A 24,515-nucleotide genomic window follows, 5' to 3' on the forward strand; every position below is an offset into this window, starting at 1 on the left:
AGTCTGGCGGCGGCGTTCTGAATAACCTGAAGGCGGTGAATCAGGTAAGCCGGCAAGCCAGAAAAAAGTCCATTAGCGTAGTCTAACCGAGAGAGTACTAATGCCCGAATGACAGTCTCTTTAGCTTCTTTCGGTAACAGAGGGAAAAACCTGCGCAAAGTTTTTAAAGTGAAAAAACAGACTCCAGTGACTTTATTTATATGGTCCTCGAACTTAAGGTTCTTACCAAACCAAACCCCCAAATTTTTCACTGGGCCCGAAGCAGCTTTTGGAGGGGGTAGGTCGGTAGGCCAAAGACAATCACTAAAATCCTCAGGAAAAGAACCATATAGCAGGATCTCGGATTTGCTTTCATTACATTTTAGCTGGGCGTTAGCTAACCATTGGAAGACAGAAGATAGGCATAATTGGGCCGCCGACGTATTTAAATTATCTTTGGGCCAAGTAAACAGAAGTTGCGTATCGTCGGCGTACGCCATAATTTTTGCCCCTAACTGTTCAGCCAGGTAAATCAGAGGGGTAAGATAAATATTGAAAAGCAATGGGCTTAACATGGACCCCTGAGGAACACCAGTAGAAAGCAGTTTAGGAGTGGAAGCAAAGGGGGGCAACCAAACTTGTTGCGTGCGGTTTTTTAAAAATGAGGTCAGCCAGTCAAATGCGGAGCCAGTAATACCTATATCGGCTAGTCTGGAGAGTAGAAGGGAGTGAGGCACCGTATCGAAGGCAGCAGAGAGGTCCAATAAAATCAGAGCCGCTCTGCCACCCCCGTCAAGACACTCCCGAATAGCCTCCGATATTTCGACTAAAGCCGTCTCAGTACTATAGGCGGCCCTAAAGCCAGACTGGGCTGGGTGTAGGGCCTCCGTGGATTCCACGAATTTCTCCAGTTGACCAAAAACAATCTTTTCGCATACTTTTGCAAGCGCTGGCAGCAGAGATATTGGTCGAAAATTGGACGGGGTGGCCGGATCAAGACCATTTTTTTTTAATAGTGGGAGCAGTTTTGCTTGTTTCCAACAGTCAGGGACGGTAGCTGAGTGGAGCGAGAGGTTAATGATCTTGGTTACCTCCTTTCCCACCGATTCCGCTACACCCGCAAGTACTCTGGCCGGGCATGGGTCAGAGGGAGATCCAGATTTTAAGGCAGCAACAATGGCAGTGATGTCCGAATCTAGTTGAGGGGTAAAGTTGGCCAGTTGGGCGATGCGTCTGGGCATTAAAGGAAGCGGAGTTGTTAGGAGAGAAGAAGGGCCATTACAAACATTTTGCAGGTCCACCTGAATTTTGGCAATTTTTTCAACGAAGAACTCAGATAGTTCTTCGCACCATTCTTCTGATGCGGACAGCAAAGGTTTTGATGCACAGGGGGATACAAAGCTATTGACAATCGCAAATATTTCCTTGCTGTTGTTGTTAGCTTTGCTGATGCGCCCTGCATAGTAACTACTTTTGGCAGATCTGATGGCTGCATAATACTTTTTTGTGCAGTACGCAGATCCTTTTTCGCCTCAGGCAGGTAAGCTAGTCTCCATAACCTCTCCAGCTTTTTACAGCCTGATTTGAGGTCTCGGAGAGCAGGACAAAACCAAGGTTTAGAAGGGGTAGAACGGAGTCTACAGACCCGACTGCTCTTAATTGTTGCGGCAGTCGCACACTCCACCCATAGGTTAAATGCGCTGGCTGCAGCATCAATGTCAGGAGGGAGCAGTGGGCGAGAAGCAACAAGACCAGCTGAGAGAGTATTTAAGTTGATCTTCTGTGTGTGGGCAATTTGGGGCTGGATCGCCGTAGAGGACAGTAGAGGCCAGGAGAATCTGATGAGCTTATGGTCAGACCAGGTTACTGGCTCAGGATGGACCATGTTGATGTCAAAGTTTGTGCATACCAGATCCAAAATATGGCCGCCTAGGTGGGTTGGAGCGACCACCCATTGTTTTAGTTGGGCCATAGAGAGAACTTCTGCAAGGCGAACCGCCTCTGGTAGGTCCGGGCTATCAACATGGATATTAAAATCCCCCAAAAGGAGGTACCGGGAATGACGCAAAATCCTAGGAACTACAACTTCTTCCAGGACCTGTACGAAATTGCCGATATAGCCAGGAGGACGGTAAACCAGCGTGCCACCAATGGATGAGTGGGCATTGAATATCAGAGAGAAGTGTAGCATCTCCGCCTCAGCCAGTTGTTCTTGGGAGTCAAAGGAGAAAATCCACTGTTCTCTGAAAACAACCGCGGTTCCGCCACCTCTACCCAGAAGGCGGTCAGACCTAAATATTTTAAATCCACGTGGAATAGCAAGTTCAACAGAAGGGGCACAAGTGTCATTGAGCCAAGTTTCCGTAATGAATAATAGATCCAACTGATTGTCACTCAGCAGCTCAAAAATATCTGCTGCATGTTTGACCAATGACCTAGCATTGATCAAACCGGCTTTCACCAGTGAGGTATCAGTGGGATGGAAAGGCGGGAGGTTAAGGCTGGGCCGAAAACGGAAATTGCACACCTGACAGACCCGGGACGCACTGTTAGTCACGTCCCATGCAGCATCACACATACAGGAATCGCCTTTCAGCGACATTAGGTGCCCGCGTGCATACCGTATAAAGTTATTAGGGGGCCGCCGCAGAGTGTTGGCAGAATGGATGGCCCTAGGCCCGTCCGAGGCACGGACGGGCACAGACGGGCCCTCCTTTGGCGCTCCTTCGGCGCGCAGACGGCGCGCCCGCAGCGCGTGACCGCTGCGCGTCTTAGAGTGCATTTTTATTTGTACCCACAGCCCCTCCCTCCGCTGGACCGCTAACTCGGGTCCAGCCGGGTCCGAGCCTGACTCAAGATGGCGCCCGTCTAGCCCTCCACATCAATCGGCACCTGGGAGCCGCGGTGGACCGGGGCACAGGGGGACCAAGTCTTAAGCACAGTAAAGGTAACAGTATTAAAAAAGGATTTTAAAAAGGCACAAAAGTTATTTACATACAATTCTTAAAATCGAAGTGCAAGTAATCTAAAAGACTCGGTAATTTAGTGGGGACCGAAGGAGAGCAGAGGAGAGCCCTCGCAATCTGCTCGCCTTCACTAAGCGCTATTTCGAGGTGCTGCCACCGCCTCCAGCAAACGCCCAGCCCCACCTACTCCAAATCTATTTGTACCCACAGCCCCTCCCTCCGCTGGACCGCTAACTCGGGTCCAGCCGGGTCCGAGCCTGACTCAAGATGGCGCCCGTCTAGCCCTCCACATCAATCGGCACCTGGGAGCCGCGGTGGACCGGGGCACAGGGGGACCAAGTCTTAAGCACAGTAAAGGTAACAGTATTAAAAAAGGATTTTAAAAGGCACAAAAGTTATTTACATACAATTCTTAAAATCGAAGTGCAAGTAATCTAAAAGACTCGGTAATTCAGTGGGGACCGAAGGAGAGCAGAGGAGAGCCCCTGCAATCTGCTCGCCTTCACTAAGCGCTATTTCGAGGTGCTGCCACCGCCTCCAGCAAACGCACCGCCTCCTACAAGACTTAAATATTGTAGGGGCATTTCTGCTCCTGCAGCTATGCCCACATATGGGATATAGTGCACCTTGTCATTGGGATGTAAGGCCTCCTAGAGGGGCGACTTACCTATACCATAGGCAGTGCTAGTTGGCATGTCACACAGGTAGTGTGCCAGGTCGACTGTCGTTTTGTCTGCACCAGGGCATGCATGCTGCAGTGGCAGCCTGCTTCGCCTAGGTGAGGGTCCCTAGTGGACCCTCTTCAGTCCCCATGCTCGAGGTACCCAGGTTTTATTTACAAGTGACTTACAGGGGGCCTTAAGGGCCAATAGTGGAACAGTTTTAGAGAAGAAGCACTGGCACAGGGGACCTAATTGGTAGGGGCTCTGTGCACTACAATTGAAACCACATCAATTTCCAAGCAAAAAGGGGGGGCTAACCATGTCAAAAGAGGCACTTTCTCACATATGGAATATACTTTGAATACAATCAGACCTATTGGCTTTACAGTGTTGGGGAGCTGGTTCCCAGTTGGGGATGTTTTACTTGTTTCGCTGCCCCTCAGAGCAGTGCTTCGCCCTACCGTGACTGCCCTGCAACTGTATAAAGTCCGGAACCTCAACGTGGACAACGTGCTCTCAGCCTTGAGCAGCAGGAACATTTTCTACTGTTGCTTGGAGAACCTCCCACCCCCTTATAGGCCTGGTTATTGACGGTGACAGCACAGCTGTTAAGCAGACCTACTGCTAAAAATATACATTGAATGGGTTTTGGGTCTGTCCCTTTCAACCATTGGCTTTTTTTTAACCAGTCTCTTTCAGCCACTGTCATAAAACGTTGTCAATCACATCTTCGCTCAGTCCAGTAGAGTATTCATCTCTCATCTAATGCTATTGGCTCTTTGGTGCAATCTTCCAGCTCCACAAGTGCATGCGTTGAACTGCATGAGGGACTTTTTTTTACAATTATAGACCTCTTTGTCTGCTCCTCCTGGCTTCCTACTATGTTTCTCATTCTAATGTGCTAACACTGCATGTGTTTGTACTTTAAACCAAAACCAAGACCTATTGGCTCTGCTACTGCTTGTTCTGAAGAGTTGTCAGGTTCTCCCTTAGCGAAGCTGGGAACAAATATACTCAAAGCTGTATCTTCAAATCTTCGCACAACACTGACCAAGATGTACAAATAAAGACTGAAAATTAGACCTTGAACGCATAATACCTCCTGCTCACATTGACCTACCAGAAACCTCCCTTCAGCAGGCATTCCATGTGCCAGTCTGTGCCATTACAAACCTTTGGAGTCTGGTAACAATAGGTTCAAATGAAGTGAACCAAAACAGCAGGTTCCAGAATGCTTTATGTTGTCAAACGAAACCCCCCCCACTCCCACTGGAAGATGGTGTGTCCCGAACTGGAGCCGTCTAGCAACCTGTGGCACATATTAACCAATGGAATGCAACAGAATAGTGCTTGTTAGCAAAAGTGGGACATGTACTCCCAAATGTATGGAATGCAGAAATTAAAATTGTGCACCTAGTTCAACCATGACGACTACGTTGCAGCGCTGAATTTCCCCTTCATGCACCAGACCTCCACTATTTAAAGGCACAGACATTTTGCTTCCCCCTCTTTTTTTCTGGAAATTCCCTAGAGACGAGACAAGTTTGCCGCCTCTGCTTTTGTTCAGACGTATTTCTTTTCTTCGCGAAGAGTGGGAGTGAGTTTCGTCTCTGTTTATGAAGCAGTTCAAGAGAAAGGCCCTCTCAGTTTACTATAACTTCTATGTCACGCTGTTGGCTTAGTCTTGTCTCCCTGGATTTTCTGGTTTAAACTCCAGCCTGTGGTCACTCAGTCTGCATAACATACCCATGTCGTGCTCTAGTATGCTGTGTCTTGCCCCTGCTGCAGGGCTTTTAAAGATGCTAAATGTGGTTACCCTTTGTGTGAGAGCCACACATCCAATGTGCTGGTGGTGCACGTGAGTGCCAATGATTCAAGATGGTGGTGCTTACGTGGGTGCCAGCAACTGAAGATGGCAGTGCTTCTGTGGGTGTAAGTGATTTACGATGGCTTTGCTAAGGGTGCCAGCTCAGTTATATAGTAATGCCAAAACAGTGCCTACCCAATCAATTGCAGAAGAACCTGGGGCAAGGATCATTAATAACAAAGAAAAAAGTGTCCCCTGGGCAATAGACTATGAACATGAGAAACAGAAGCAGCCTTAAAATATTTCTTTGTCATCTCCAGCAGCGAAAGCAATAGATGAAATGTATGACCCACACCATGTCCTGATGATGGTCCTGGTGATTTGCTAAACATGACTGAAACGTCGAATTGATCACCAAAGAAGCCGTCTTTGCCCAAACGCCTGTTTATTATATCTTTTTGATGAACTTTGAGAAACAGCCCTGGAGCCTCTCGTTGTTTCTGTTTGTTTTGCCTCCGTAGCAGAACTACATGTTACATGTATGGTACGTGCAGGTGGAGTTTCTCTCTTGGTTGCTATAATTTATATTTAAGTACTGTTAAATTAAACAGTGATAATCAAACACTTTTTTGCACCCATTTTATTATTTTAGCGACGTGTATTCAGTATGATTCAGCCTCTATACTGATATTTGTTTTTCCCAAGAATAAGGTACATCAGAGATGTTAAGAGCCACTTTTTAGGCCGAGCCTGGGCAGCGCATGCGCTGCGAGCCATACTGTACTGGAGTATGTACTTAAAGCCCCGCCCACTCCACCCATATTTGGCATTGGCATGTGTTATTGTCCTTCGTAAATGCTGGCTTCTGATTCATTATTAGGCTTGTTAGTCCCTCCTTAGTACCGCCTTGTCTTTATTTGAACCTCCCATGAGGACTGGCTCTTTTACTTCGGTTGTTACACGGTATGTGTTCTTTAGTCTGCAAGCACTATTTTCTTTAATGAGGTTCTCTTACTGCAGGAGGGCCAAGCATTTGGAATGCAATATGTCTCGCACTGGTCACTACCCGCTCTGATCCTCTCCTACACTGGTCACTACCCGCTCTGCTCCTCTCCTACACTGGTCACTACCCGCTCTGCTCCTCGCCTACTCTGGTCACTACCCGCTCTGCTCCTCGCCTACTCTGGTCACTACCCGCTCTGCTCCTACACTGGGCACTACCCGCTCTGCTACTCTCCTACTGTGGTCACTACCCGCTCTGCTCCTACACTGGTCATTACCCGCTCTGCTCCTCTCCTACTCTGGTCACTACCCGCTCTGCTCCTCTCCTACACTGGTCACTACCTGCTCTGCTCCTACACTGGTCACTACCCGCTCTGCTCCTACACTGGTCACTACCCGCTCTGCTACTCTCCTACTGTGGTCACTACCCGCTCTGCTCCTACACTGGTCACTACCCGCTCTGATCCTCTCCTACACTGGTCACTACCCGCTCTGCTCCTCTCCTACACTGGTCACTACCCGGTCTGCTCCTCGCCTGCTCTGGTCACTACCCGCTCTGCTCCTCGCCTACTCTGGTCACTACCCGCTCTGCTCCTACACTGTGCACTACCCTCTCTGCTCCTCTCCTACTGTGGTCACTACCCGCTCTGCTCCTACACTGGTCATTACCCGCTCTGCTCCTCTCCTACTCTGGTCACTACCCGCTCTGCTCCTACACTGGTCACTACCTGCTCTGCTCCTACACTGGTCACTATCCGCTCTGCTCCTCTCCTACACTGGTCACTACCCGCTCTGCTCCTACATTGGTCACTACCCGCTCTGCTACTCTCCTACTGTGGTCACTACCCGCTCTGCTCCTACACTGGTCATTACCCGCTCTGCTCCTCTCCTACACAGGTCACTACCCGCTCCGCTCCTACACTGGTCACTGCCCGCCCTGCTTCTACACGGGTCACTACCCGCTCCTCTCCTACACTGGTCACTACCTACTGTGCTCCTACTCTGATCACTACCTGCTGTAATCCTACTCTGATCACTACCTGCTGTGCTCCTACGCTGGTCCCTACCCGCTCTGCTCCTACTCTGGTCACTACCCGCTCTGCTCCTCTCCTACACTGGTCACTACCCGCTCTGCTCCTACTCTGGTCACTACCCGCTCTGTTCCTACACTGGTCACTACCCGCTCTGCTACTCTCCTACTGTGGTCACTACCCGCTCTGCTCCTACACTGGTCATTACCCGCTCTGCTCCTCTCCTACACTGGTCACTACCCGCTCCGCTCCTACACTGGTCGGTACCTGCTCCGCTCCTACACTGGTCACTACCCGCTTTGCTCCTCGCCTACACTGGTCACTACCCGCCCTGCTTCTACACTGGTCACTACCCGCTCCTCTCCTACACTGGTCACTACCTACTGTGCTCCTACTCTGATCACTACCTGCTGTACTCCTACTCGGATCACTACCTGCTGTGCTCCTACTCTGATGACTACCCGCTCTGCTCTCACTAACCGCTCTGCTCCTACTCTGATCACTACCCGCTCTGCTCTCACTACCCGCTCTGCTCCTCTCCTACACTGTTCACTACCCGCTCCGCTCCTACACTGGTCACTACCCGCTTTGCTCCTCTCCTACACTGGTCACTGCCCGCCCTGCTTCTACACGGGTCACTACCCGCTCCTCTCCTACACTGGTCACTACCTACTGTGCTCCTACTCTGATCACTACCTGCTGTAATCCTACTCTGATCACTACCTGCTGTGCTCCTACGCTGGTCCCTACCCGCTCTACTCCTACTCTGGTCACTACCCGCTCTGCTCCTCTCCTACACTGGCCACTACCCGCTCTGCTCCTACTCTGGTCACTACCCGCTCTGTTCCTACACTGGTCACTACCCGCTCTGCTACTCTCCTACTGTGGTCACTACCCGCTCTGCTCCTACACTGGTCATTACCCGCTCTGCTCCTCTCCTACACTGGTCACTACCCGCTCCGCTCCTACACTGGTCACTACCTGCTCCGCTCCTACACTGGTCACTACCCGCTTTGCTCCTCGCCTGCACTGGTCACTACTCGCTCTGCTTCTACACTGGTCACTACTCGCTCTGCTCCTACACTGGTCACTACCCGCTCTGCTACTCTCCTACTGTGGTCACAACACGCTCTGCTACTCTCCTACTGTGGTCACTACCCGCTCTGCTCCTACACTGGTCATTACCCGCTCTGCTCCTCTCCTACACTGGTCACTACCCGCTCCGCTCCTACACTGGTCACTACCCGCTCCGCTCCTACACTGGTCACTACCCGCTTTGCTCCTCGCCTACACTGGTCACTACTCGCTCTGCTTCTACACTGGTCACTACTCGCTCTGCTCCTACACTGGTCACTACCCGCTCTGCTACTCTCCTACTGTGGTCACAACCCGCTCTGCTACTCTCCTACTGTGGTCACTACCCGCTCTGCTCCTACACTGGTCTCTACCCGCTCTGCTACTCTCCTACTGTGGTCACTACTCGCTCTGCTCCTACACTGGTCACTACCCGCTCTGCTCCTACACTGGTCACTACCCGCTCTGCTCCTACACTGGTCACTACCCGCTCTGCTCCTCGCATACACTGGTCACTACCCACTCTGCTCCTCGCCTACACTGGTCACTACCCGCTCTGCTCCTCGCCTACTCTGGTCACTACCCGCTCTGCTACTCTCCTACTGTGGTCACTACCCTCTCTTCTCCTACTCTGGTCACTACCCGCTCGGCTCCTCGCCTACACTGGTCACTACCCGCTCTGCTCCTCGCCTACTCTGGTCACTACCCGCTCTGCTACTCTCCTACTGTGGTCACTACCCTCTCTTCTCCTACTCTGGTCACTACCCGCTCGGCTCCTCGCCTACACTGGTCACTACCCGCTCTGCTCCTCACCTACTCTGGTCACTACCCGCTATGCTACTCTCCTACTGTGGTCACTACCCTCTCTTCTCCTACTCTGACTCTTTTATTCCACCACAGAGGTGCATTATTCACCAGCCGCGGGTGCCTCCTTCGTCCTCAGCTGACCACGCGGACGTCGGTACAGTGCACACTGCGAGGCTCGTCACAGACTGAACTCACCTCACCTTCACAGTGCTGAGCAGAAACAACGTGTGACCTGCACTCTTCACAAACCTCCACTAACCCGAGGCTCCCAGACGAGCGTCACACCCCAGAAAGGGAGCCCTGATTAGGAAGGCGCTGCGAAGCCATTCAGATGGCAGACTGAGCTATACAGATGCAGAGAGCGTGAACAACAGTTCGATAAATTCAACATTTGGGCGTAATAAACGTGCCCAATAAACTGTAGACGTCTGGCGCGGGAACGGGCACGCTAGGCCATGGAATAACGTTAACACTTTAAATGCTCGAGCATAGCCACTTTGTTACACAAGCATTGGAAATGCAATAGGTCTCGCAGCATTAGAGTTAGTGCTTTTAGAATTGTTTATGGGTTTTTTGTAAATCTTTAGCATTTTTGTTTCCTGTAGCCAATGCTAAAGAATTAAAAAAAAAAGCCATAAACATTTCTAAAAGCTCTAACTCAAATGCTCCGAGACCTATTGCACTGTGTGAGGGTGAGGGGTTGAGGGTGAGTGAGGGTGAGTGAGGGTGAGTGAGGGTGAGGGTGAGTGTGAGTTAGGGTGAGGGGTTGAGGGTGGGTGAGGGGTTGAGGGTGGGTGAGGGGTTGAGGGTGAGTGAGAGTGAGGGTGAGTGAGGGTGGGTGAGGGTGAGTGAGGGTGAGTGAGGGTGAGTGAGGGTGAGGGTGAGTGAGGGTGAGGGTGAGTGAGGGTGAGTGAGGGTGAGGGTGAGGGTGAGTGAGGGCGAGTGAGGTGTTGAGGGTGAGTGAGGGTGAGGGTGAGGGGTTGAGGGTGAGGGTAGGTGAGGGGTTGAGGGTGAGTGAGGGTGAGTGAGGGTGATGCTGAGGGGTTGAGGGTGAGTGAGGGTGAGGGGTTGAGGGTGGGTGAGGGATTGAGGGTGAGTGAGGGTGAGGGGTTGAGGGTGAGTGAGGGTGAGGGATTGAGGATGAGTGAGGGTGAGGGGTTGAGGGTGAGTGAGGGTGAGGGGTTGAGGGTGAGTGAGGGTGAGGGGTTGAGGGTGAGTGAGTGAGTGAGGGTGAGTGAGGGTGAGGGGTTGAGGGTGAGTGAGGGTGAGTGAGGGTGAGTGAGGGTGAGTGAGGGTGAGGGGTTGAGGGTGAGTGAGTGAGGGTGAGTGAGGGTGAGGGGTTGAGGGTGAGTGAGGGTGAGTGAGGGTGAGGGGTTGAGGGTGAGTGAGTGAGGGTGAGTGAGTGAGGGTGAGGGGTTGAGGGTGAGTGAGAGTGAGGGTGAGGGTGAGTGAGGGTGAGTGAGGGTGAGGATGAGTGAGGGTGAGTGATGGTGAGGGTGAGTGAGGGTGAGTGAGGGTGAGTGAGGGTGAGGGGTTGAGGGTGAGGGTGAGTGAGGGTGAGTGAGGGTGAGTGAGGGTGAGGATGAGTGAGGGTGAGTGATGGTGAGGGTGAGTGAGGGTGAGGGTGAGTGAGGGTGGAGGGTGAGGGGGTGAGGGTGAGTGAGAGTGAGGGTGAGTGAGGGTGAGTGAGGGTGAGGGATTGAGGGTGAGTGAGGGTGAGGGATTGAGGGTGAGTGTGGGTGAGGGATTGAGGGTGAGTGAGGGTGAGGGGTTGAGGGTGAGTGAGGGTGAGGGGTTGAGGGTGAGTGAGGGATTGAGGGTGAGTGAGGGTGAGGGGTTGAGGGTGAGTGAGGGATTGAGGGTGAGTGAGGGTGAGTGAGGGTGAGGGGTTGAGGGTGAGTGAGTGAGGGTGAGGGGTTGAGGGTGAGGGGTTGAGGGTGAGTGAGTGAGGGTGAGTGAGGGTGGGTGAGTGAGGGTGAGTGAGGGTGAGGGAGGGGGTGAGGGTGAGTGAGGGTGAGTGAGAAAAAAATAAGAGCAGACAGTGCTGGGGCTTGACTGGCTATTAGCAGAGAGCGCCCGAGGGTCAGATACAGTGCCTGGAAGCGAGGACATCACAGCCTGCTCGACTTCAAACCCAAACGCAGCGGCAGGCTTAGCATTAGACTCCCACTGCTATATGGTGACCAAAAGAGGAAACTGTATGTTCCTGGAAGCGGATGTCCGAAGAGATGGGAAACCTGTGGAAGAGAGCGACGGTGGGGCGACAACGATTATGGCTTCGTTTGCTTTTGGTATCCGACTGGCTGCTGCGTTCCGGTTCTGAGCCGTGGAAGTTAAAGGGGTTCTCGCAGAGTCAACGAGGCAAAATGCGAAGGAAAGAACCATGGCTGAAGACGGGTAACATTATATTAAATCTACATCCGTTTGCAAGCGCTAAACGAAGCCTGACATGGGCGAGCAATAATTCAGTGCAAATACTGTAGCGGGGCAGCCAGGATTGGATATAGTATAATTGAGCACGTGTTTTTTTATCAACAATGACGCGAGATTTGCTACGTAAATTCAAGAGGCTGTAAAAGTTACAACTATTTGCGTGTGTGCGCGTGAGTGAGCTCTTCTTTGCTTTTAATCTTTTGGCGCGATATATTTAAGTTGGAACGCAAACGACGACAGCGCGTTCGCCTCTTTTAACTCTGCGCCAGTCAGACAAGGATTTTACTTCAGGAAGGTCTGGAGTTGTGTTTGAGTAAGTTTGCTCTCGTTTGCATGTACCTGACAAAGCCCCAGCATATACTTAGTTTCCAGGTAACTTCGCAAACCGTGTGAAATCCCGAATGTGAACTGTAAATCAATTGGTCAGAATAAACTGTTAAACAAACACAAGAAACAGTCGGACAGGAAGCAATCGCAGGAGCAGGCTCATGTGTGCAGCAGTTACAGAGCGCACACACAGAACTGGAGACCAGTTACAGTCAACGAACAATCGCAGGCAGGAGCAGTCACAGGCGGAGAGAAACGATGCGGTCACAGACATGGAGCAGTAACATGTAAGGGAGGGGTCGCCTGCAGGAGGCAGTCGAATTCGGAGAGCTGCTGCAGGCACGCGGTACTCACAGGCAGGGCTGGCGCAGGCAGGGGCTTCACTCGAGGAGGCTGCGGGGACCAGTGGAGGGGGGAGGAGAAATGCGACACGGCGGGAAGGGGAGGGACAACCAAAGAAGACGGAGACCCCAAAGACAGGCAGGAAGCAGGGACAGGCAGCGTGGGAACCGGGAACAGAGGAGAGAGGCAAGAGGAAGGAAGGACGAGGAGAGGAAGGCCATTGAAGGGGGCGACTGAACCTCAAGGCAGAAAATTGAGGAGCATAATTGAAAAGGAGGCCGAAGGAAAATGTTTAAATTGAGGGACAAAGGTAGAAGGTGGGGGCACTTGGGAGAAATATTGTAAAGCTCGAGGAAAAAGAATACAGGAAGGGAATACCTGAAAGGAGAGAGACAAACGGAAACAAGCCTTTCACCGTAACACGGCGGGCAGGGGAGGGGGCGGAGAGGGGAGAGGTGCGACACGGCAGGCAGGCAGGGGAGGAGAGTAGGAGGAGGAGGGGGGAGGAGAGTAGGGGAGGCACGGCCTAGCGGCAGGCAGGCAGGGGAGGAAAGGAGGAGGGGGGAGGAGAGTAGGGGAGGCACGGCCTAGCGGCCGTGCAATCAAGTAGTGAGGGGCGGAGCTGGGGGAGGCTGTGAGAGAGAGTAGGCGGCTGGGGGCATGTGCACGCGCATTTAAGCTCAATGCGCATGCGCATTGAGCTTAAATTTCTCGTGCACTGCAAGGAATCGCCACGATTCCTTGCAGTGTGGATAAAGAGCGGATAAGTGCCAATACTCTCGCCTTGCTCGATGCGCATGCGCATCGACAGGCGAGACCTAATAAAGCACTCGATAAATCGCTTAATAGATGGCTCAGCGAGTCAACTGCTTGCTGCGGACATATGCAGCGAGCACAAGTTTGCATCATGGCCACGTCAACCTTCCTCGACATGCTGCTGCGGTCAGGATGTATTTATTTGAAGCAGACGGGCACAGGTATCGCTCCAGAGGTCCTGCCGGAGGAAGCACGGTTCAGAAGCACGGTTCAAAAGCACGGTGGTCTCCAGTAGGTAGAGCTGGCAGGCAATTTGTAACACTATAAACAAACTAGGAGCGACCCTACTTTCGCAGCACACGCAAGCGGCGTCAGGCCTTTCCCGCACAAGCCCTGCGTCATTATTTAACGTTTTTACTGAATTTTGCACTTATACATAAACACATATCGCAGCATGCACGTTACAAGACAGATCAACGTTGGTGAAAGTTAATTTGCACATGGGACAGTTGGGTGACCCTTCGAACTTCCATGACCCCTAGGAGGTAAGTATCATGTAAGTGTGGAGGGAGGGTCCCCAAGCCGGGATAACTTAGTAGTGTACGGAGGGGGAGGGGCACAGGCGCCGCGTCACGTCAACTCCGGCCTGTGAAAAGTAAACCTGGCAAGCAGGGCGGGGCCTAACCCTGCTGAGCACGAGCTCTAGAAGGCACCTGGTCCTCCAAGCTCAAGCATGCGCAGCTTACGTCGAGAGCTATTGAGGCTGTACAACTGAAACCCCTTAAACAAGCATTGGCAAAGGCCAGGCCTGTGATTGACCCCCACTTTTTTTGCAATGGACTTTAAAAGCAATAGAAAGTTAAAATGTTGGCAATTAAAGATAGCATATGTTTGCAAAAAAAATTGGTAACAAAAAAGGTAATCTTAAATGAATATATGCAAATAAAAAGCATGAAACTATAATAGAAATGAAAAGATAGAATGGCCTACCAGCCCTGGCAGTGAAGCGGACTACTTTCTAGACGCAGATTTACATACGAAAGACAAAAATGACATTTCACAGTGATGAAAGCCAGTGGCTGAAGTGGTCTGACCCACTGCCACAGGCTGTAGGCCTGTGGGCCAAAGCAGCAACATTGGAATAACACATTATCAGAAGCAGGCTGACCACTATGTATATATTTGTATCATTTACTTAAAAAAAACATGATACTAGTTAAAGAGCTTAGCCAGACCTAAAAAAGGAGTATGTGGGTCCTTTGAGTAAGAAGCACTTATAAAAAGAGAACAGCCATGAGCTTTAGAGCAGGACTGTCCAGGCAGGCCAGATCCATGCCACATCTCCGGGATAGCCACAAAAACACACTTCTCGTCTAAATAGAACTTCCTTACGAAGCCAGTGGTTGTCCTGAACATCTGGCATGGCTCTCCTGCACCTATGTTGGACACCAGTTTCAGAATCTTGCTGGACACCCTAAGTGGCGTGGAAGCCGGAGCCCTACACAGGCCAGAGATAAGCCTCTGGGTAACTTATTTTGAAAGGCCAGCCCTGGTCACCATCTCTTCAATTGTAGCTGTTAGCACTACGTGTGTACCACTAAACTGCATGACAGTAAGACGTATTATTTATAGTGCACAGAGGCAGTAAACACTGAAGTATGAAAAGAGATATATAAATACACACATATTTATAGACACACACATACATCATGTATATACACATCTGTGTGCCCCTAATAATCATACAGGAACCGCGATGGACTATTTTTTACTAGACAATGGGCTGGATGGGCCATTGACAATAAGGTCTTTAATTTTCTAGAAAAATAGATTGATACTAAAAGAAACTGGTTCATTAAGTTCATATTGTGATAAACTAGGCCAGTTTAAGCTAAAAAATATTTTAAAAGGTGTTTTGAATTATGATTAAAGTGTGTCGATATTATTGATTTTAATATCCGAATTACTTCTGTCGAGGCAGGTGTATAAAAAAAAAGGATCAAAAACATGTGTAGGTAATGATGGAAATTGTAGGACCCGGCTTGCAGTTCTCTTTCCAGGGATACTGAGTTCTCTTTGGTGGAGCGAGGCCGGTCCTTCTGAACCGGCACCAGACACGGAGGCCTCCAGCAGCCAGTGACCCAGGTCGCGCTGGACAAGGCTGGGCTCAGATTGCATTGCCAGTAAATGAGTGTGTCTTTTTTCGATGTTGTCTCCCTATTTCTTTTTAGAAACCAGAGGAGTAAATACCCTGCAAAATATACAGGTTATTAACGAATTGCAACACAAAAGGTGTGAGTAATCCAAACACTGTTTGTCTATTTTATTGTTAGTCCTGACGAATGCTCTATAGACCCCTATGGGCCGACGGAGCAGAAACATGTCGACGTTTATGTAATAAGTGTTTTTAATAACTACTGTGATCCAGTAACTCGATCAACTTAGTAGTACCAGTTTTTTAACAATCTGGAAATCACACCAATCAATAAAACTACTTAGGGTGATTTTCCAGTTATTTTAACAAACCTCCCTTTTTTCTTTTGTTTTTGACACACCACCTTTTTTCCTTCTCTGGACACTGCACTATATGCCAGAGGTGCCTCCGGTTGAGGCTGGCCAAATCACTCATTTAGAGTAACCAATGATAACGGCCACTAACCCATATGCGGGGCGGATGAACCATATATACCGCTATATTCCAAATTGCATAGGGTTTTTGAGGTTACTCTAAAATTTACATAACCAATGGCTTAGTGTTACAAGTGTCTGTTTCCTCTTTGATAAACCTTGTACTTTCCCTGGGGAATGAAACAGACCCTTAAATCCCTAGTCCCCCCACATTGATTGACTGAATGGGCTGGATGGGCCATTGACAATAAGGTCTTTAATTTTCTAGAAAAATAGATTGATACTAAAAGAAACTGGTTCATTAAGTTCATATTGTGATAAACTAGGCCAGTTTAAGCTAAAAAATATTTTAAAAGGTGTTTTGAATTATGATTAAAGTGTGTCGATATTATTGATTTTAATATCCGAATTACTTCTGTCGAGGCAGGTGTATAAAAAAAAAGGATCAAAAACATGTGTAGGTAATGATGGAAATTGTAGGACCCGGCTTGCAGTTCTCTTTCCAGGGATACTGAGTTCTCTTTGGTGGAGCGAGGCCGGTCCTTCTGAACCGGCACCAGACACGGAGGCCTCCAGCAGCCAGTGACCCAGGTCGCGCTGGACAAGGCTGGGCTCAGATTGCATTGCCCTGAGATCGCTTTCCTGCCAGAAGGCCTCGGTTTTCATGCTCTTGCGACGGGCCCACCGTGCCTTCCCGTGTGATGTCCCAAGCAGGCATGCTGGCGCGCTTCCGCGGACCCACGTCCCTGCGCGAAGTTCTCGGTTCGCGTTATTAGAGGTCTGTATGAGCATTTATTGAGCGCGAGATTGGCGGCTTAATATCGGAGCCCGAGAGGCCTCGGAGGGCGCAGGACTCACTTGGGGGAGAGTAAGAAGGGGGTCACTGGGAAACTACAGTGAGGGTGGAGTTCAAATAGAATAGGGTAAGAGGGGTTTTGGGTGAAGGCTTGGAGAGCTGGGGGAAGGGCTGCCAGGCAGTGCGGATGGGGCGACAGGGTAATAGAAGGGGCTCAAGGTGACAGGACGGCATGCACTATGGCCCTGGACCAGAAACCTGGGATCAATGAACCACTGCAGCATGCAAATATGGGCTCTTGGGCAGGGTCATAGGGGTTGGCCTAACGGCTAAGGCGCTCGACCTCGGACCGGGGATTTGGGTTCGAGTCTCGGTAACGACGCCAAAAAACCCCTGATGTTGAATCACAGTTTTAATATTTTGTGCCAGAAGGCAGAGTTTGCCGCTAACGAGATTGAACAAAGGCGGACTGTGCAAGAGTGGACTGTCCATTGAGCCCAGTTCCACATCACCCTGATAAATGCACCAGTCAAGGCTGGACTATCCTAACTCCGTCGACCTGGCATCCAGGACTGTTCCACCTTCTACAGTAGATCCAAACATGGCGGCTCGGATAATGGCAGGCAGTTCCTGAAGAGTGCACAGGACCTCTCTTCTCAGGTTTCTACGCTGGTTGCGGAGTCGCTCAAGAGTGATATTTATGACCATTGTGCACACAGCTGTCCCCCACTTTCTTGGCCTCGAAGTTTTTGCGTCACTGTCAACTTTGGAAACGATACTTGTTCTGTCACCAATGCCTAAGAGTGGACTTGGCAATTTTGGAGACTAGACTTTTCCAATCACCGCCACTAAATTTTGGCTTTACTTTAGGCCAATACTAAAAACCTGGCATTTTAATTTTGTTTCACATTACCCAAGAGTTTTACCTTTATTATGGATCTCTGAGAACCAAGAAGCTATTGTGCATGTTGCACTCTATGAATAAACTTACCAAAACATAACATGCCCTTGCCTTGGGCTCGGCATACCAACGCAGGGCTGCATTCTGTTAAGGTTAACCAAACCCATGAATCTCTGAAGGAATTTGTGCCCATACTGTTACACTTCACAGGCCCCACGTTCCTGTCTTAGGGACCAGTTTATCATATTTTGAGGCACACCGACCCCACATACTTGCCAGAATTCTCCAGTTTCCATGCTATTTGCATTCAAAGCACCTATGTTCTTATCTGAAGGACTCAACCTGCCTGCCTAAAAAATGCCCGCATTCCAGCCCAAAGGCCCTAGTTGTCATCTGTTGAGATTCAATGCATCCATGTTTGTGTCTAAAGGCGGCAGTTTACATACTACTGACCATTGACTAACTCAGGTCTTGCCTGAAGAGCCAATATTCATGCTGTTGAGTGCCCCAGTATCCACATTCCTCCCTAAAAAAGGACCGAGTTTCAATGTTGCGGAGGACAACCAAATCCATATCCTTGACAGAAGGCCCCATGTTAATGCTGCTGTGCACCACTAAGAACAAGTTTCTGTCTTAATCCCCGGTGTGCATTCCGTCAAGCTTTGAAGGCACCAGTATGCATGCGTTGGATCCTTCCTGCCTCACGGCTCCAGTTTGCAGGCTACTGACCAAGGCACCAGTATGCATGCGTTGGATCCTTCCTGGGTCAAGGCTCCAGTTTGCAAGCTACTGACCAAGGCACCAGTATGCATGTGTTGGATCCTTCCTGGGTCACGACTCCAGTTTGCATGCTATCAACCTTCACCATACGGGCCGATGTTCCTTCTTGAAGGCACCTGTATGTATGCGTTGGATCCTTCCTGCCTCACGGCTCCAGTTTGTATGCTATTGACCATCACTATACTGGCCGATGTTCCTTCTTGAAAACACTGGTATGCATACGCTGGTGTCTTCCTGCAATGAGGTTCCATTTGCATTCTATTGACCCTCACTATACTGGCCGATGTTCCTTCTTGAAGGCCCCAGTATGCATGCGTTGGATCCTTCCTGCATCATGGCTCCAGTTTGCATGCTATTAACCTTCACCATACGGGCCGATGTTCCTTCTTGAAGGCACCAGTATGCATGCGTTGGATCCTTCCTGACTCACGGCTCCAGTTTGCAAGCTACTGACCAAGGCACCAGTATACATGCGTTGGATCCCTCCTGCCTCACGACTCCAGTTTGTATGCTATTGACCCTCACTATACTGACCGATGTTCCTTCTTGAAGGCACCAGTATGCATGCGTTGGATCCTTCCTGCCTCATGGCTCCAGTTTGCAAGCTACTGACCAAGGCACCAGTATGCATGCGTTGGATCCTTCCTGCCTCACGGCTCCAGTTTGCAGACTACTGACCAAGGCATCAGTATGCATGCATTGGATCCTTCCTGCCTCACGGCTCGTTTGCATGCTATTAACCTTCACCATACGGGCCGATGTTCCTTCTTGAAGGCACTAGTATGCATGCGTTGGATTTTTCCTGCCTCACGGCTCCAGTTTGCAGGCTACTGACCAAGGCACCAGTATACATGCGTCGGATTCTTCCTGCCTCACTGCTCCAGTTTGCATGCTATTGACCCTCACTATACTGGCCAATGTTCCTCCTTGAAGGCACGAGTATGCATGCGTTGGATCCTTCCTACGTCACGGCTCCAGTTTGTATGCTATTGACCATCACTATACTGGCCGATGTTCCTTCTTGAAGGCACTGGTATGCATGCGCCGGAGTCTTCCTGCATTGAGGTTCCATTTGCATGCTATTGACCCTCACTATACTGGCCGATGTTCATTCTTGAAGGCACCAGTATACATGCGTTGGATGCTTCCTGCCTCAAGGCTTCAGTTTGCATGCTATTGACCGTCACTATACTGACAGACGCTCCTTCTACAAGGTACCAGTATGCATGGGTGGTAACGTCCTGCCTCGGCTCCAGTTTTCAAGCCACTGACCATCACTATACTGACCGACATTCCTTCTTGAAGGCACCACTATGCATGCTGTGGAGCCTTCCTACCTCTAGGCTCCAGTTTGCATGCGATTGACCATCACTATCCTGGCCGATGTTCCTTCTTGGAGGCACTGGCATGCATGCGTTGGATCCTTCCTGCCTCACGGCTCCTGTTTGCATGCTATTGACCCTCACTATACTGGCCGTTGTTCCTTCTTGGAGGCACTGGCATGCATGCTGTGGAGCCTTCCTACCTCTAGGCTCCTGTTTGCGTGCTGTTCACCCTCACTATACTGACCGATGTTCCTTCTTGAAGTCACCAGTATACATGCGTTGGATCCTCCCTGCCTCACAGCTCCAGTTTGCATGCTATTGACCCTCACTATACTGGCTGTTGTTCCTTCTTGGAGGCACTGGTAAGCATGCTGTGGAGCCTTCCTACCTCTAGGCTCCAGTTTGCATGCTATTGACTCTCACTATACTGACCGATGTTCCTTCTTGAAGGCACCAGTATGCATACGTTGGATCCTTCCTGCCTCACGGCTCCAGTTTGCATGCTATTAACCTTCACCGTACGGGCCGATGTTCCTTCTTGAAGGCACCAGTATGCATGCATTGGATCCTTCCTGCCTCACTGCTCCAGTTTGCAAGCTACTGACCATCACTACACTGACAGACTTGAAGGCACCAGTATGCATGCGTTGGAGTCTTCCTGCATCGGGTTCCATTTGCATGCTATTGACCCTCACTATACTGCCCGATGTTCCTTCTTGAAGGCACCAACATGCATGCGTTGGATCCTTCCTGCCTCACGACTCCAGTTTGTATGCTATTGACCCTCACTATACTGGCCGACGTTCCTTCTTGAAGGCACCAGTATGCATGCGTTGGATCCTTCCTGCCTCACGCCTCCAGTTTGCATGCTATTAACTTTCACCATACAGGCCGATGTTCCTTCTTGAAGGCACCAGTATGCATGCGTTGGATCCTTCCTACCTCAAGGTTCCAGTTTGCATGCTACGGACCAAGGAACTAGTATACATGGGCTGGAGTCTTCCTGCATCGGGGTTCCAGTTTGCATGCTATTGACCGCACCATACTGGCCAATTTTCTTTAGGCACCATGGGTGGTGTCATCCTGCCTCACGGCTCCAGTTTGCAAGCTACTGACCATCACAAAACTGACTGATGCTTCTTCTTGTAGGCACCAGTATGAATGCGTTGGAGTTTTCTTGCACCAGGGTTCCAGTTTGCATGCTATTGACACTCATTATATTGCCGATGTTCATTCTTGAAGGCCTCAGTCTGCATTCTGCTGTCATTCACTGAAGACTTGGAACAGTCTGATGGCTTCAGTCTGCACACTGCTGCCATTGACTGAAGAGTTGTACCTGACCGATGCCTCAGTCTGCAGGCTGCTGCCATTCACAGAAGACTTGCAGTTGTCTGATGCCTCAGTCTGCACGCTGCTGCCATTCACAGAAGACTTGGAGTTGCCGATACCGCAGTCTGCACAATGCTGTCATTCACGGAAGACTTGTACCCGACTGATATCGCAGTCTGCACGCTGCTGCCATTCAATGAACACTTGGAGTTGCCGATGCCTCAGTGTGCACGCTGCTGCCATTCACTGAAGACTTGCAGTTGCCTGATGCCTCAGTCTGCACACTGCTGCCATTCATAGAAGACTTGCAGTTGCCTGAGGCCTCAGTCTGCATGCTGCTGTCATTCACTTAAAATGTGCACTTGCCCGATGCCTCAGTCTGCACGCTGCAGTCATTCACTGAAGACTTGTACCTGACTGATACCTCAGTCTGCACGCTGCTGTCATTCACTGAAGACTTGCAGTTGCCTGATGCCTCCGTCTGCATGGCTGCTGTCATTCACTGAAGACTTGTACCTGACTGATATCTGAGTCTGCACTTGTAGTGTAGTTCCTATATTCCCAATAGGCTCTGCTCATTGGAATAACAAACGATAGTTTAGACGTAGGACTGAGGTCGACTAGGTCTCTATTGAATATGTTAGACTTAATTATGAATGCCAGCTAGCTCAGAGGTCACTAGAAGCGTTCTCGAATTCACAAGAAGGGATTAGTTTCTGACAACCGCATAAACATGACAACTTTGCTCCCCAAGAATAAGGAGTATATCTCCAGAGTCGCGGAAACAATAGACAGCTATTTCACTCAGTCAATCGTGCATGCTTAGTTTCACCAGGAGTGCAGAGAAATAGAGACGGGCATTTTCAATAAAAGTGGTTATTTATTGAGCAGTCTTCTTTCTCATGCAAGAGAAGTGAATTGCCACAATTGCAATACTTATCATGAAGTAAAGTGCGTACAGTAAAAGGAGTTTTATGAAATAATACTGTAAAAGCATTTATATGGTTTCTAAGCCATAAGATACTTAAAACGGATAAAATACATAGAATGATAAAAGTTGACTAAACGTACTCAACTGGTGCTTCTAAGATACGCCTACTACGGTGTACCTAACCTAAGCCTAGTATATGGGACGGAGTAAATAAGTTGTATTTTTAGTTAAGATAGTTTCTGCCAAGAAAGTTGACTTTCACCAAACCCATGGCCCTGAAAGACCCCAGGTTGCATGCTCTTGACCCTACCCTTGCGAATGCCTGCCTGCGGCCTACGTGTTTTGTTTTAGGTTACGCCCCCTTCACACACACTTGAGCTGTAAAACATGTACTGGTAGATACAAAAATGAATTAAATGGGGTCCTGTCGTTTCTGAAATTGGCCCATCCCGCCCAGTATTTCCATGTTCACCTGTTGCCGAGTCTGTGCAGTGAAGATTAGAAAAGGTGTATGTGGCTCTTGTACAACGCCTGTTCTGCAGAGAGCATAGACCTCTTCGGTTTATTGGAGAGTCGGGTGTTGCAGAGGGCATTCCCCCCCAAACTTGTCACTCTCGCCCCAGTTGTGTTTTGTAAACCCTCTTTGTAAGTAAAGCACCAAATGCACCACCGTTTTGGCTTCTTGGCGCCTTAGAGAGGTAGACTGGAGGCGACGGAGGCTGCTAGACCGTCCTGCGGGTACAATCTGTTGCGGGCTTGCGTGGTGGGGGGCGGCGTATTGCCCCATAAAGGTCAAGTTACTGTCAGTGGCTCTGAGCTGGGGGCGGTGGGGTCTGACAAAAGCAAGATGCTCAACAGGTTAAAGCTTGGCCTCAGGTCCGGCCTTGTCTGCCCTCGGTGAGCACAAGGGTCTAGTGGGCACATAGTGCCTAGAAGAGAAGGGGAGCTGCTCGAGCAGTGTTTGGGAAGGGCCTGGGGTTACCCGACGGTCTTGAAAGCTCGGCCTCTGGGCAGGCTTCTGCGGGCCAGGGTGACAGGATCTCGGGGCCAGTTATCCCTCCCCCTACAGATGCCACTCAACCCCTCCACCCCCCACCAGAGGCTCCACCCCTCCTCACCTGAAGCTTGTCCGCTCCTGGTTTTCCACCGCGCCGCTGGCTGCAGTCCCAGCAGGCAGGAGGGCTCCGGTTCTCCCCGGTCCTGGGGTCACAGCTCCCGGCTTCTCCCCCGTCGTGAGGCCGCTGTAGGTCCGGGTCCTCCCCGCACCGGTTAAGACCCTGCCCCTTCTCTCCCGGGCCCCTTCACGCTCGTTATTCCTGGCGCACCCTAGATCTGAGCCAGCACCCCGATACCGCCGGACGCACAGATCATATGGCCACAGTGTCCGCCCCCTCCCCCAGCTTGTGATCTCCGAGACCCCGATCTCTCTGTGTCTGGTACCCTGGCCCCCGGGCTCCGCTCGCCCCGCTCGCCCTGCTCCCCCTGTCGCTGGGCCGGACTCCCCTTTTCCCCTGGCTCTTCTGCTCTCCCCGCCTCCTCCTTGTTTCCCTCGCTGGCTGCACTCAGTTTTGCAGCCACAAAATGGCCTTTCTCAGCCAGACAGCCCCCGCCCCCAGAGCATGTGACCGGAGGGGCGGGGGCAGGGGGGCTGGGGGAAGGGAGCAGACAGTCAGAAATAGGGGAAAATAAAAAATAATGAAAAAAAAACACAGAGACGGGGGAGAAGGGTGCAAGGGGTAAGCGCGTAGGACGAAGCAAAGGGTCAGGGGGGAAAAACGAGAATCAGTAGAAACAAACATACCTCAAGGAAAAGGAAGGGTGCAGGAAAGAGAAAAAAGAAACACCGAAAGAGAGAACAGAGAAACAGTGCAGAAAATGAAAACACGACAAATTGGAGAGTGTTTACAGGATAGAAAGGAGAATTAACGCCGCAGTAATGAACGCGGATAAGATTGCAGTACTGCAGAAAAGAGAACAAAGAGTCTGGGAGAAGGCAGAAAAAAACGGGGACGTGTTTGAGGGTAAGAGGCAGGAGGAGTGTGAGGGAAAACGGAAGAGAGTAAGAGGAAATCAAAGATACGGAGGCGGTAGATTCTGAAAAGCCCCCTGAGGGAAATGCAACATATAGATGAGAGAAAAAACAAAAAGGTAAAACAGGAAGGAGGCGAAGAAATGCGGGTGGCAGAGGGAAATGAGAACCCCCACCCCGACACACAGACAAAAACCCCGTAAATTATGGCTGTACAACAGTGAATGCACTTCACTTCCTCACACCCACTCGGAATGCCGGATTCGGGATGGTAGGGGAGGGGAGGGGGCAAAGAACCCCCAGCCATGCACCGGGGCCATTCATTGCTTTCAGATACACTAAATCCTGGCGTCCTGACAAAAAACTCATAAATTCCCGACATCCCCTCACCAAAAAACACAAAAAAGCGCAAGCATAATTCTGGTGAGGGGGGGGAGCACATATACTCGTCTATGCGCCGTTCCAACACCCCATTGCCTCTTCTGGTGCCCCCCTCAAATACACCTGAATCCCCAACATGAAGTCCACCCAAGAAAAAAGTTTATGCGTGGCGGGGGAGGGTTGCGAAAAGAACCCCGACCTTGCACTGAATCCTTTCTGCCCGTGGGAA

At 50.4% G+C, this 24,515-nt stretch overlaps 1 protein-coding gene across 1 annotated transcript in view; it reads right to left on the reverse strand.

The window, feature by feature from the left end:
* Positions 1–23,917, reverse strand: part of PCGF2 (polycomb group ring finger 2) — a 231,056-nt gene extending 207,139 nt beyond the window's left edge. The window contains exon 1 of the mRNA XM_078645618.1: positions 22,995–23,917. The gene's annotated coding sequence lies outside the window, so the exon portion shown is untranslated. The remainder of the gene's footprint in view (positions 1–22,994) is intronic.
* Between the last annotated feature and the right edge of the window lie 598 nt (positions 23,918–24,515).

Source organism: Lissotriton helveticus, chromosome 5_1 (genome assembly GCF_964261635.1).
Source record: "Lissotriton helveticus chromosome 5_1, aLisHel1.1, whole genome shotgun sequence".
NCBI classification, from domain to species: Eukaryota; Metazoa; Chordata; class Amphibia; order Caudata; family Salamandridae; genus Lissotriton; species Lissotriton helveticus.